The sequence below is a fragment of the Lissotriton helveticus genome, chromosome 6 (assembly GCF_964261635.1).
Source record: "Lissotriton helveticus chromosome 6, aLisHel1.1, whole genome shotgun sequence".
Taxonomy (NCBI): domain Eukaryota; kingdom Metazoa; phylum Chordata; class Amphibia; order Caudata; family Salamandridae; genus Lissotriton; species Lissotriton helveticus.
In genome coordinates, this window is record NC_136067.1 from 62,697,127 (window position 1) to 62,709,915 (window position 12,789).

Consider the following 12,789-nt stretch of genomic DNA (forward strand, 5'->3'; position numbering starts at 1 on the left):
ACAATTCTTTCCCTTTGTCCTCCCGTAGTGCCGCTCACCCGCTGGCTCTCTCCGCTTCCTCAACTCGTTCTTCCTCCGCTCCCGGCTCCCGCTCCTCTCCCGCGTCTCAAGACGTACCGGCAGTGCTCACTTGTCACCGCCCCTCACCGCCTCGCACCTCAGCCAGCCCCCGGTCCCGGACCTCCGATATCAGTGGCGCTCTGTCGTCGGCGCCAATGCCTCTCATCTCCCGACCACCTCCGGGGACATCGAGCAGCTAGGGCGCCCTGAACGTTGCCTCCCTCGTGACCACCGCTCCAGTGTGGGGGTCGGTCGGTGCCCCCCTGTCCACTTCCCCTCACGAGTCAATGGGCATGGAAGCGCCGCATTCGGTCCTCCAGGCCGTCGGTTCTCCGTCAAGGCAGTCTGGTCGGTCGTCCAGGCAGTCGAGTCGCAGTCCTGGTGGTCCGGTCCAGCAGGGGTCAATCGTGGTGGACACTCGTCTCTCCCCACCCGTCAACCCGAGGTATGTTGACGATTATTTACTTATCCTTGTGTTGTGGGGGCGTTGGGAGGGGGCAAGGATGACTTTGTGGTTGGGTTTAAAAGGATTTAAACTAGGAATAGTTATCCTTGACCCAGGAGCTCTCGCCGGAGCTCCTATGTAGCGGCCATCTTGCCTCATGAAGATGTGGCGACATGGGGAGAACCACTTAGCTAAAAATCTCACTCAGGGGCAACAGACAGCACTTGACTCCCTTAGGGAAGATACCTCGTTTGTGGTTAAACCCAGAGACAAGGATGGTAGTGTTGTTTTATGGGACATCAACAAATACAAACTAGAGGCCAAGAGGCAACTGGAGCTTTCTGACAGCTATGAGAGCTCCACCATAACATCATTCAGACAATGTATTACCCAATACCCATGCTCTCTAATCTTTTAGAGACAGAAGAATTTCAATTCTTGCTTGTCAAGAAACCTATGGCACCCTGTTTTTATATGATGCCCAAAATCCATAATCCAATGCACAGACCCTCCTGGCAGGCCCAACATTTCCAAAAACAATAGTTTACTTGAGAACACATTTATCTATTTAGACTACAATTGTGTCCTTATGTTTTGAGTCTCACATCTTACTGTAGGGATAGCATGAACTTCATAACCAAGATACAGGATATTCCCTGGCAACCCAGTTATATCATGGTTATGATCGATGTTGTATCCCTATATACATGTTTCGATCATGAGCTAGGTTTGCAAGCTTGTAGGCACTTCTTTAGCGATAAGTCACTGTTTCTTTTTGACCACTTCATGATGTTACTTGATATGTTACGCTTTTGTGTGGCACACAACTTTTTTCTTTTTGAACACCAATGGCATAAGCAACTCATTGGAACTGCGATGGGAAGCTGCTTTGCTCCCAGCTACGCCAGCATCGTCATAGGGTCGTGGCAGACACAGCACATTTGGACTGAGACAAATGAGCTTTGGGCTCAACATCTAGTATTTTGAACATGGTACATTGACAACCTTTTTCCAATGTGGGATGGTCCTCAACAGATGTTGGATGCTTCCCTGACCTGGAATGCAGACAATGACCTGAACCTTAAGTTCACCAGTAAAACACATAACACTACCATGGAATTCTCTGATGTTTTGATCGAGGTAATGGGATGAAAGATACACACTTGCCTCTTTAGGAAAGCAACTGCGGGCAACAGTATTTTACATGCCCAGAGCCTTCATACACCCAATCATAAATAGAGCATCCCCTATGGGGAGATGCTCAGGGCCAAGATAAACTGCAGTACCTTCAAGGCATTTGAGGCTGAACAGTGCAGGATGGTAGGAAAGTTTCGATCTAGAGGACAGCCATGAAAAGTCATCAAGGCAGCCTGTGATAAGGTTTCAGGAGTCAGTAGGGACAGTCGTCTGCTACCAAAGAAAGAGAGAGAGAAAAAACAAAGAAGTAGGATTAGTAGCAACATTTAACAGTTCCTGCAGTAACTGTTAGCAAAATATTGAGGAGGTTCTGGCACCTGGTAAGACCTGATCAAGTTATTGGCAGGTTAGTGAGCCCTCTTCCCCACATTATCTACAGAAAGAGGAAGTCTTTGAAGGACATACTGGTGCACACTTACCCTATCAGAACACATGGAGGGAGAGGGCCCTGACTAAGGGAACAGATAGGTTTCTTCAAGTGTGGGAGATGCAAAGCGTGTGCCAACAGCTCCAATAGGAGGGCACACATTACCCATGGGCGGGATGGTCAAGATTAAGAAATTCATGTACTGTAATAGTGATGTTGTTGTTTGTGTCCTGGTATGTGTTTGTTGCCTACAATACGTGGGGAGTACTATCTCCCCGGTGAAGAAAAGGGTTCTTGAGCACTTGCAAGCCATAAAAAACAAGGATCCAAGCAACTCAGTTGTACAACACTGCCATCAAATCAATGCATCAAATGCTCAGGAGATTGAGAACATTGTAATTGGAATATGTAATCCTGCTCAATAGCAAACACCCAGGAGGCTTCAATCAGGACGAAGAGCTCTATCTGCACATTGGTTTGGAGTCCGGACTGTATGTCCTCTTTTGACAACTCTCCTGGCTCCTTTTGTGCGGATCCTGTTGGTGCTACTTTGACCCTTATGAGGGCTAGGAATGTCTTTCGTTTTCTGAACTTTGCTCTCTTTTTGCCCTGGAGAGATTCTGCTCATTTATTTGGCTCTGCTAGAGTTGCCTTTATGCTGAATTATTGATCTAATATGTTGTGAGAATGCCCCAAAAAATGTGTAGTGTATTTTCCTTCATCTGTATTTATTCACTTATTTTTGTGCACATAATTATGTTTTCACAGTACTGTTACATCTAAGGCTACTTTGTGCTAACTCGTGTACTAAAGATACATAGAAAGATTTGATCTATTTGAGCCTTTTCTGCCACTTGGCGAGGCAATGCTTAAAAATGTATTAATTTTGAGATATCTTAAAAGCATAATTTGTATGGGTCTTCTTTTTGAATGATTTAGGTGTCAGGAGACAGTGTATATTAAATTGGCTTCCTGTCAGGCGAATACTGCAGTTGGCCACTTAGCAGAGCGATATTACTATTCAGAATGTTAAAATGATAATGGAATGCCTAATAACAGGTGGCCACTGGCCCCAACCACTACCATCATCAACCGTGACACTTGTCTTGGGAGATGCTCAATTTTAATATTAACATGAAGCCTGTTTTTTCCAATGCATTTATGTAACCAAAATGTTTCATGCATTATGGGCTCTAATAAATTTCTTTGAAATGCATATGTGACTGAGCATGCACTGTGCCTTTAGTCTTTTCACTATGTTCATGTGTGATTTAAAGTTCTTTTGAAGGTAATTGGGGCGCTCTTCACCAATATATTTGGCTTTGACAAAGACCTGCAGGTCGAAATGAATCAATTGATGCAATAAAAATTCTCAGATCATACATCTCGGAGTGCGGGCCTTTTATTGTGTTGGATTCAGCGCAATTCCTTAGGAGCATATTGAGTGGGTCTGGCACCTGCTGCGGAACGCCAACCCCGGCTGGTGGAAGTAGAGGACTGCAGCTATTAGATATATAACATATATATATATATATATATATATTTAATATAGATAAAAAATGTTAAACAAGGGTGAAAGTGAGTTATAGTTAGGTGAAAATGTAATATTTTAAACTCTAAAAACCATGAAATATTTACCAGTTAAATAAATTATAGCTCTCGTCCAAGCACTGCTTCAGTTCTTACATATTACGTCACTCACGATATGCTCTATGACATCACTGATAACTCTGCGCATGGTAACTTCTGAGTTTTTTTTTATGGAAAGTAAGTCATTATTACCAGACCTAACTATAAAGTCACTATAATCTTTGTTTTTTCAGTGAATTTCTAGAGTTTTTTAATGTAAAGTAAGGCAGGCCGACTGGCTTTGTCAAAAAACGCTGGCCTATCGGCATTAGCAAGAGGTCACCACATCAAGCCATTTAAAGCAGACCTACTGACTTTGTCAAAAAGTCATCACAGTAATTTTCTAATAAGCATATTCCCAAATAATCCTTATAAATTCACTCATGGCAATGCATACTAATTATTTTCCCCCCCAAAAATGTAAAATAAAGCGATTTCATTAAAACAACGCTGAAAGTGTTTTCGACTCTTTCTTGAACACTATTCAGGCAACAAAATACAACCGCCGAAACACCCATATTGATCCCTGCACTCCAGCTGAAGCGCAGACAACTCCAGCTCAGAGTGCTTTAAAAAAAGATAAGCTCTGCACTGGTCATCCAATTGATTCAAAATCTTTAGTTGGTTCAATATCAATTGACCATAAAATATACAAAGTTAAAATTCATTTTAAATATCTCATACCAAGGAAACAATAAATGGTACTTCATCAGCAATTATGGGCTAAAAAATGTAGTCCATACCTCAGCCAACTACATTTCTGAATATATTTCAATAAGAGGAAACAACCACAGCTGATTAAATATTTAAAAACAGTATAATAAAATTCATATAATGCAAATAGGCCACATAATGACTAAGTAAATTGGCCTTTCCTAATACAGATTGGCCCCCTATAAATAAGACAACATTAAAACAGAGTTGGAGGTCCAGTGTTAAGTAGAATCCTCCATGATCTTTATAATTCAGTTTCCAGGAGCACAAATCCGATTAAGAAAAGGCATACATTTAGCAGATCAGATTCTTCTGAAATACAAATTAATAAAACATCAAGTGCATATGACCTCTTAAAAGCTTAATGAACAATACGTTCCCTAATACGAACTGTGCCCCCATATAAATGAGACATAACAGTGGATCGGTGGGAGCGCATACAAATTTTAGGGCAGCCTTATGAAGTCTTATGTTGCTTGCAACAAAGTAAGGCTTCAAATAGTATCGGCATAAAACCCGCAGAAAAGTATAAAGTGCTTAGTGCTTCGTTTTAAAGTGCAATCATATGGACATGGAAATCTATCAATGGGCCGCTGTTTCATAACTAGAAAAGCAACTAAAATGTGAAATATACCTAGCCACAACCTTGTTAAAACAAAACGATGCTGGGATGTGAGATTATACACAAGTATGACTGAAAACGTTCTTCAAAGGGATTTGCCATATATAGTGCAACCAAAGGTTTTGTACCTTTGCTACGCCTCCGATTTTCTGCCCTTGAGCCTAAGGGGTCTTTACGATGGCGGGCGGACTTTGTCGCACCGGGAGATGGGACCATCCGCTATGTGTGCGGCGGTCCCGCATTTACAATTAGGATGCGCCCGCCACAATGGCGGGCGCATCCCGCATTTTTTGCATTGCGGTGGGCGATGCTGTCAGCAGCACCCACTGCAATGCAAAAAAGGCATCTGTGCATTTGCATGCACAACGTGGCAGGCACCCTCCAACATCCTGGGAGCCCGCAACGGGCCCCCAATTGCAAAAACCGCATTCCTTTGCCGCCACGGAAAGGCTGGTTCTCGCAGCCATTGTAATATGGATGGCGGTGTCTAGAAGACACCGCCAGACACCGCCAACATATTCAACCCTTTTCCACCCGGTCGACTGGTCGACTGGTCAACTGGGCAGAAAAGCGGTGGACCGTCTTCCCGTCTGCTGGGGAACCCTCCCGCCATCATATTATGGTGGGGGTAAATGGTAGGTGGGCGGGAGATTCTGTTGGGCGGATAGCTACCGTTATGCGGGCGGTGGCGATCCACCCGACATTGTAAAAGACCCCTAAGAGTGGCGCAGGGTCAGACTGATTTGCACATGGCCATCTCTGAACTCGGGTGGCGGAGTGAGCTAAAGAATGATGATGGATTAAACCCAGATCAGTTGACTGGGGGTGAGTGCTTGCATCGTTCAACATTCCGTCCATCATCCCCTTTGGTTTTGCTTTGTGCCATCACATGGACATGGAATTCTTTCAATGGGCAGCTGTTTCATAACTGGAAAAGCGACTAAAAGGTGCAAAATACTGTTAGAACTGGCTATTTCTGGTAGGCTAAGGCTGATGCCAAAGCCAGGCAGAAACCACCATTCTAGTAAGGGCAAGGAAGTCACACGCCAAGATAACCCCTGCTCACCCCCTTGGTAGCTTGGCACAGAGCAGTAAGGCTAAACTCGGAGGCGATGTGTAAAGCATTTGCGCCAGCACACAACAGCAACAAAATCCTAGGCACACCACAAAAGGAACTCCACACAAGGTTATATTAAAATAACTTTTGTATTGTCAAAACATATCAGATAAAAATCACACATATACATTGTGCCAACTGGCACGGGCAATATTCACATGGGATTATTTACACAGGACAGGGCCACATGGGCCACTGTCATAATCAGCACTTTTAGAAATAGAAATAGCACTTATAGAACTTAGAATAAGTATAGCAAAAAGAATAACAGTTGTAAATCACATCCAGTACCTACTGGGGACAGGTAAGTACCACCTACGCAACCCTAAACACCTTAGGAGAATGTCACGCAGGGGACCAGGACCTCACTAGGACCACCTGGACTAAAAAGAACAACCACCTAAGTATCACACAGCATTTAGGGGTCTAGGAAAGAACACATTACCCATGATGCATAAATATACATTCAGAGGAGTAGTAAAGAGAAACACATGATGCATAAACCTACACATTCAGCGGTGTTAAGAACAAAGCACATGATGCAATAAAAATACATTCAGAGGTACCATAATAATACAATAGCGCAAAAGTCACATGATGTCTAAAAACATTCAAAGGTGCAGGAATAAAAACCATACAATTGCGTAAAACCTTACATAAGCCACCACCCATGGCAGTCCCTAGGCCAACTGGCCTTGTTGGGGCTAAGACGTCCGGTGTCTCAATGTCAGGGGCCTAAACGGTGCAGCTGCCCACTAATTGCTGGGCAGCTGGGATCAACAAAACTGCGGCATGGGCTCTCAGCAGCCCTTGAACATAAAACTGCGCCACACGGAGCCCCACAGGCTCTGAAAACTACTGTGCCCCCCTTGAGCCTCTCTGGGCTCAAGATCAATGGGGCCTTCTGGACGTACATAGTCCCACTGAGCCACCCAGGCTCTCTACACAATTATGGCCCCGTCGTTGGAGCCATCTGGGCTCGGGACAACTCCGTTGGAGCCCCATTCGGGGGACTCAAAATCATAAAATGCCCCCTGCCCCTCTCGGGGCTCTCAAAAGTTGGGGCGACCCGATGCCAATCGGGGCCGCCCTGACTCTGTGCCTCAATCGGCACCATCCGCGGCTGCACGGAGCCCCCCAGCCCTTCCTACTCACCGGGCTCTGGTGCGGGGCTCCTCCGGGCGGCGGCTTGCTCTTGCCGGCTGCGGGGCTCTCCCTCCATTCTGGGAGCCTCGCACCGGACTTCTCTCTCGCTTCTGGGGCTCCCTCAGCACACGGGAGCCCCGGCAACAGGCCACGCTTCACCCGGTCCCCCATCTCGGGACCGGGACTTCGGAAGGCGGAGCCCTCGTGGCTCCCGGCTCATTCTTCGGCCGGAATCTTCACTGGCAGTGGGGGCGGGCACCGACAATGTGCCCCGCGCCCCCTCCGCTCTCTCCTCACGGCTGGCTGGTGCCTGCGGGGCTCTCCCACAGCAATGGGAGCCCCGCACCGGCGGCACCGGCCGCCATCTCTCGGGTGCCTTCTTCCCTCGTGCCGCGGCCTCAGGGCGGGACTTCCGGCCGGCCGCGCTGCAATTGGCCGGCCGGCCAACCACTTCCGGGTCGCTGCGGGCAGCGCAGCGGCCCCGCTTAGGTAGGCAGGCGGGCAATCACTTCACCGAGGGGTGGGCTCCCTCGATAATAAATATAAACATAGCAGCGAGGTGGGCACTCGCTAAGGGCACCAAAACAAGGGGGGGCACCCTTTAGTTTAAAAATAGCGCTACTCGGGCATAACGCAGGGTGGCACCTGCAAAACCTCACGCAAAATGCGTGATAGCGACATGCTCGCTACGGGTGCAAAAATAAAGCGCTCTCAAGTGCTAGGAGGCAAAATAAAGCGCTTCCATCGCGCTGGGGGCACTGGTAGCACCCACAGGCCCCTAGAAATGACCCCCATAGCAAGGAGGGTCCACAGAAGTTCTTCAGGGGATGCAGCAAGTCCTTCCAGGCATTCTAGGCTATAACAAGCCTTGGCAAAAGCAAGAGAAAGTTCCCAGAAGTCTGCAGCAGGGGACCACAGGCAAAGGTCCCCAGGGAAAGTCCATCAGGTGTCCAGGGGCTGGGCAGGGCTCAGGGATTCCCCTGAGCCCAAGCAGCAGCACGCCCCTGGCAGATTCAAGTCCAAAAACAAGAACATTTTGGAAGGGGACACAGCCCCTTCTTATACGGTGAAAAGTCTTTGAAGTCTTTGTGTAGGCAGTGTGAGAACCAGCCAGAACTGGTTATAGGGAAGTCCCTTCAGTATCAGGGACAGAGGTGACAGTCACCCAGTGGGGGGTGGAGCCAGCATTGTGGCAGGCAGGCACAGCCCTTAACTATCAGGTGCTAATCTCCTCCCACTTCCCTGGCAGCAGATGCTGCCTTTCATCCACGGGCTGACTCAGACAACCTCCTGGGGCTCTGAAGCCCCTGTCACACTCAAACCAGACAGTCAATCCACAAGCAGGCCCAGGCACTCCTGGGCCAGGCTCACCAGCCAATCACGTGCCAGCAGACTCACTACACAAATATGCCAACTTCTAAAAGTGGCACTTCTAGACTAGACACAACCATGCCGCATACACCATTTCGCAGCATTCAATCTCACGAGTTCGCACATATCAAACTCGACCCTGCACTCCCCACACATCAGGAACTACCATGGGCATACATATTCCCCATTCATTCCTATGGGAGGGCAGGTCACTCACCACACATATGTTGAAAATGGCAATGTATATGCACATAAGCGGCGTTCATTTGTGTCCACTGTACCCCTTGTTGTAAGCAGAACGGATATCGCTAAACACTGACTGTGTTATCCCGACAGCATAGACCCATGCACACACGTACACGATAGCCATTTTAGGCACCATGGTCTCTCTGCCCGTTTGTTAAACCCCCGGCAACCCTCCCCGCGCGCACTGCTCATGCATCGGCCATAAGACCCTCTCCCTCTGCGTGACCCTGCTCTAGAAGTAGCACTCTTGCTTGACCCACACTCCCCCATTTCCTCCCAAGAACACCCTTCCCCTCAGCTGACGAGCCCCCACCAACTGCACTTGGCCTTTCGACCCGGTCCCAAGTCCTAAGACCAAGCCTCGTGGATGTACACCCCCCCTTTTTCCTGCCCAGCATAACAAAACCGTGATACACCAGCCGAAGTCCCCGATCTTATCGCCTGCCCAACCTTTGATCTGATCATCCCCTCCTGCCCTCGTGTCCTGTAGGAATGTCCGGCTGAGAGATCACAATCTCTTGTTACATTCAGGAGGGGAGGATGACATCTGAGCGACTGGTATGGGAATAGGCCTGAAGCTGGGATTCCAAGCATGCCTTTTCCTACTTCAAAGCGTCTTTATTGCAATAAGGAATGTTTGTACATCGTAAACATGTGTATAAAAGACGAAGCCTCAGAGAAACTTGTGGTGGTGGTGGTGGTGGTGTGGAGCACCAAGAGAGAGCACCTCCTGAAGACACTATGCGAGTGTCCGAAACGACAGGCTCTCCACATGAGAAATAAAACTCTGTTCTTGTTTTCCTACTTCCAGTGCCCGTCTCTTTATTTGATAATTGTTCAAGATGGGAACTAAGAGGCGTCCTGCGCCAGCAGCCTGGGCATCAGGTGCGTTATGGGCTGACTTTTCCACAATTGGCGCCCCAACGCGGGGTCCATCAGCGACATAAGGTCCGGTAAGAGAGGTCCAGACGATGGGGTGAACATCTAAACGATTGGAGTATACCTCCCTTGAGAGGGCCCTCGTCCGGCTGCCGATTGAATGAACTTCACCGATTCCGAACGGACCTCTCTCAAGTGACCTACTGTCCTGACTGGAATCCCACAGGAATGCTGCGGTAAAAACATGGAGAAAAAAAACGATTGGGCGCTGGAAAAGGGAAGGCGGAGAATTGCCCACACGGTCCGGTCCGGGTAAGGTTAAGTAGGACGTCTTTACGTCCGATTGGTAGGATGACTTTATCCATCTGATTGATTGATTGATTGTACTTGAAGTATTGGTTCTCTTTGAGACATTCTCTATTTGCAAACAGCGATGAATAGGAACGTTCCTCTCTCTTTGCAAATAGTGAAGGATAGGTAATGCAGACGTTTGTCCCCCATTGTAATCCGTCATGCCTATCTTTCTCCCCACTGATTGTTTGTTATCGATTTTTATCGATTATTGCTCTTTGAGATATTCTCTGTCTACAAACAGGGAGGAATAGAAATATTCTGCCCCCTTTGCAGATAGTGAAGGATAGGTAATGCAGATTGTCCCCGTTGTAATCCGTCATGCCTGTTTTTCTCCCCATTGATTGATTGATTGTCTGGACATTTATTGTTCAAGGAATAGTTCTTTTGAGGTATTCTCTGTTTGCAAATAACGTAGAAAAGAAATATTCTGTCTAATCTTTGCAAGTAGTGAAGGGTAGGTAATGCGGACTTTTGTCCCCCGTTGTAATCTCTCGGGCCTATCTACTCCCCACTGATTGGTAAACTAGTTCCACCCGGACCATTTATTAGAGGTAGGTCATCTGGCTCGACCGGAGGGCACCCCTAATAAAAAGGACATATGCTACAATAACGAAGTAATCACCGTATCCTGTTAACAGAAACTTTAGCATGAAACACGCTAGAAAAAAAAGGGAAGAAAGAAATAAGAAAGCAAAATCAGTAGGCCACTGATGAGTTTTTTTGATTTCACTACAAATAGGAAAACGTTAGAAATAGCTCACGATAAAACACATGATTTCGCTAGAAATAAAAAATGTTAGAAATAAGCCCGTAATAGGAAACATGAAAATGGTGAAAGAAGCCAAGCTTGACATCGCAACAGCCACGAGGCAACTAGGCTTCGCCATCCCTCACTGCTCCAAACATGTCTGTCCCACCGCCTGCCACGCCCCAATACTGGTAACATGCGATAGATACAAGTCAACAGATACCTACCCCCTTTCTGGAAACTCCCGAAGTGCAACAGGTTCGCGGCTACGCCCATCCGGAAGACGAGATCTTCGGCACGTGTAGGGCGGGTCCTGCTGCCAGCCGTCGGCCGGAGGTCGTCGCGTAAGGTGGGCCAGAAGAGGAGCCGAGGCCGACAGGATCCGGCCGTCCCCTCTTCTTTATTCAATAATGGCTGCGACAACACGGGGGGATGTCTTGCTCATGCCACCGACCCCCCCCCCTCATATCTCCTGGTCCAGCCACGGCTTGGTACGAGCTCCCCGTTCGGCCCTGAAGCGGCACCTTGCAGGCCACCGGGGGGGGATGTCTTGCCTATGCCTCCGACCCCCCCACCCCCTCTCATCGCCTGGTCCGGCCATCATGAATATTAATGCCGAGAAAAACGGCGTGGGGTGCGCTGGGAGGGAGAGGCGGCGCGAACGAGCCTCTCCCACCTACCCAGGTGGAGGCCCCCAGCGGCACCCCCAACGCTCCACTCACCCGACGAGGGTTCGCCCACTCGTAAAATGTCGGTCGACCCTGCTGGAGCGGGCCCGGCGTGAAGAGATGGCCCGGTTGCTTGTTGATTAAGAAATGAGTCCCACAATCAGAAGTGTTCTCCTCGACTTTGAAGATTCTATAAAAGCCACGGGGGCCCCCGACCCCCGCGGACACCCCCGATGGGGAATGACTGCCATGATTGCCCGCGGAACGATGAAAATGTAGCCGCGAGACGTCGGCGCTCCCATGCTGGCGCCAGCCTCAGTTTGAATGACTAAAATCCTGCAGACTACAGTTCGGATCAGTTCCGGTGAAAACCCAGTATGACCCGGTAGAAAAAATTGTTGCCTCCCTCCCCCTTTGACTGATGGTTCATTCTGCCGATCCTTTCTGTTGCCCTTTACCGGAACTTTTGGACTGCCGAAAGAGGCTCTAGGCCAACCATGAGTTGGTGGAGATTTTGACTATGCCTGGATCTGCCTGACTGCACCCAAAATGGCGCTGGTACAAACAAAACTTTCAACTCCTTGTTGTACCCCGATTGCTCAGCCTTGGTGTCATGAAATATGTATGCAGTTTTTAAATACAATGAATTGATATGGGATGGGTACTGATTATGTGTTCGGACAATGAATTGACATGAGATGGGTACTGATTGAACATTCGGACAATGAATTGTTGTTAAGTTTTGGCGCATCATGATTATTGAAAGTTCGAATTTCAACACTTATGATACTCGCTCACACTGAAGTTTCGATATGATTTTATTGCACTTGTCGCACTTTTTATTATGAAATCAACGACCACCGACTCCATTAGGTTTTCCACTAATAAGTATCCCCACATGTACAATTCTGGCCGGCCCACGGGGTTGTAGGCCCGTATTTATGCACTGACATTTTTATTAAAGATTTTTGGAAAAAGCAAACGAAGTTGTCATGCGTAAATTGGTAAGTTTCGAATAAATGACCACTATTTCCGATATAACTAAATTACAGGTGAAATGGCTCAGCTCGATTAGTTAAGGGTTAAAAAGTATAGTACGCAGAAATATTGCAAATATGAATGGTCCAGGTTTTTGTTGTATGTGTTTTTCATTTTTTACAAGCCTAAAGCAACTGCTAAAAATCCTGGTATTTAGCCTATACTTTATATGCTACCTGTGTCAGGAA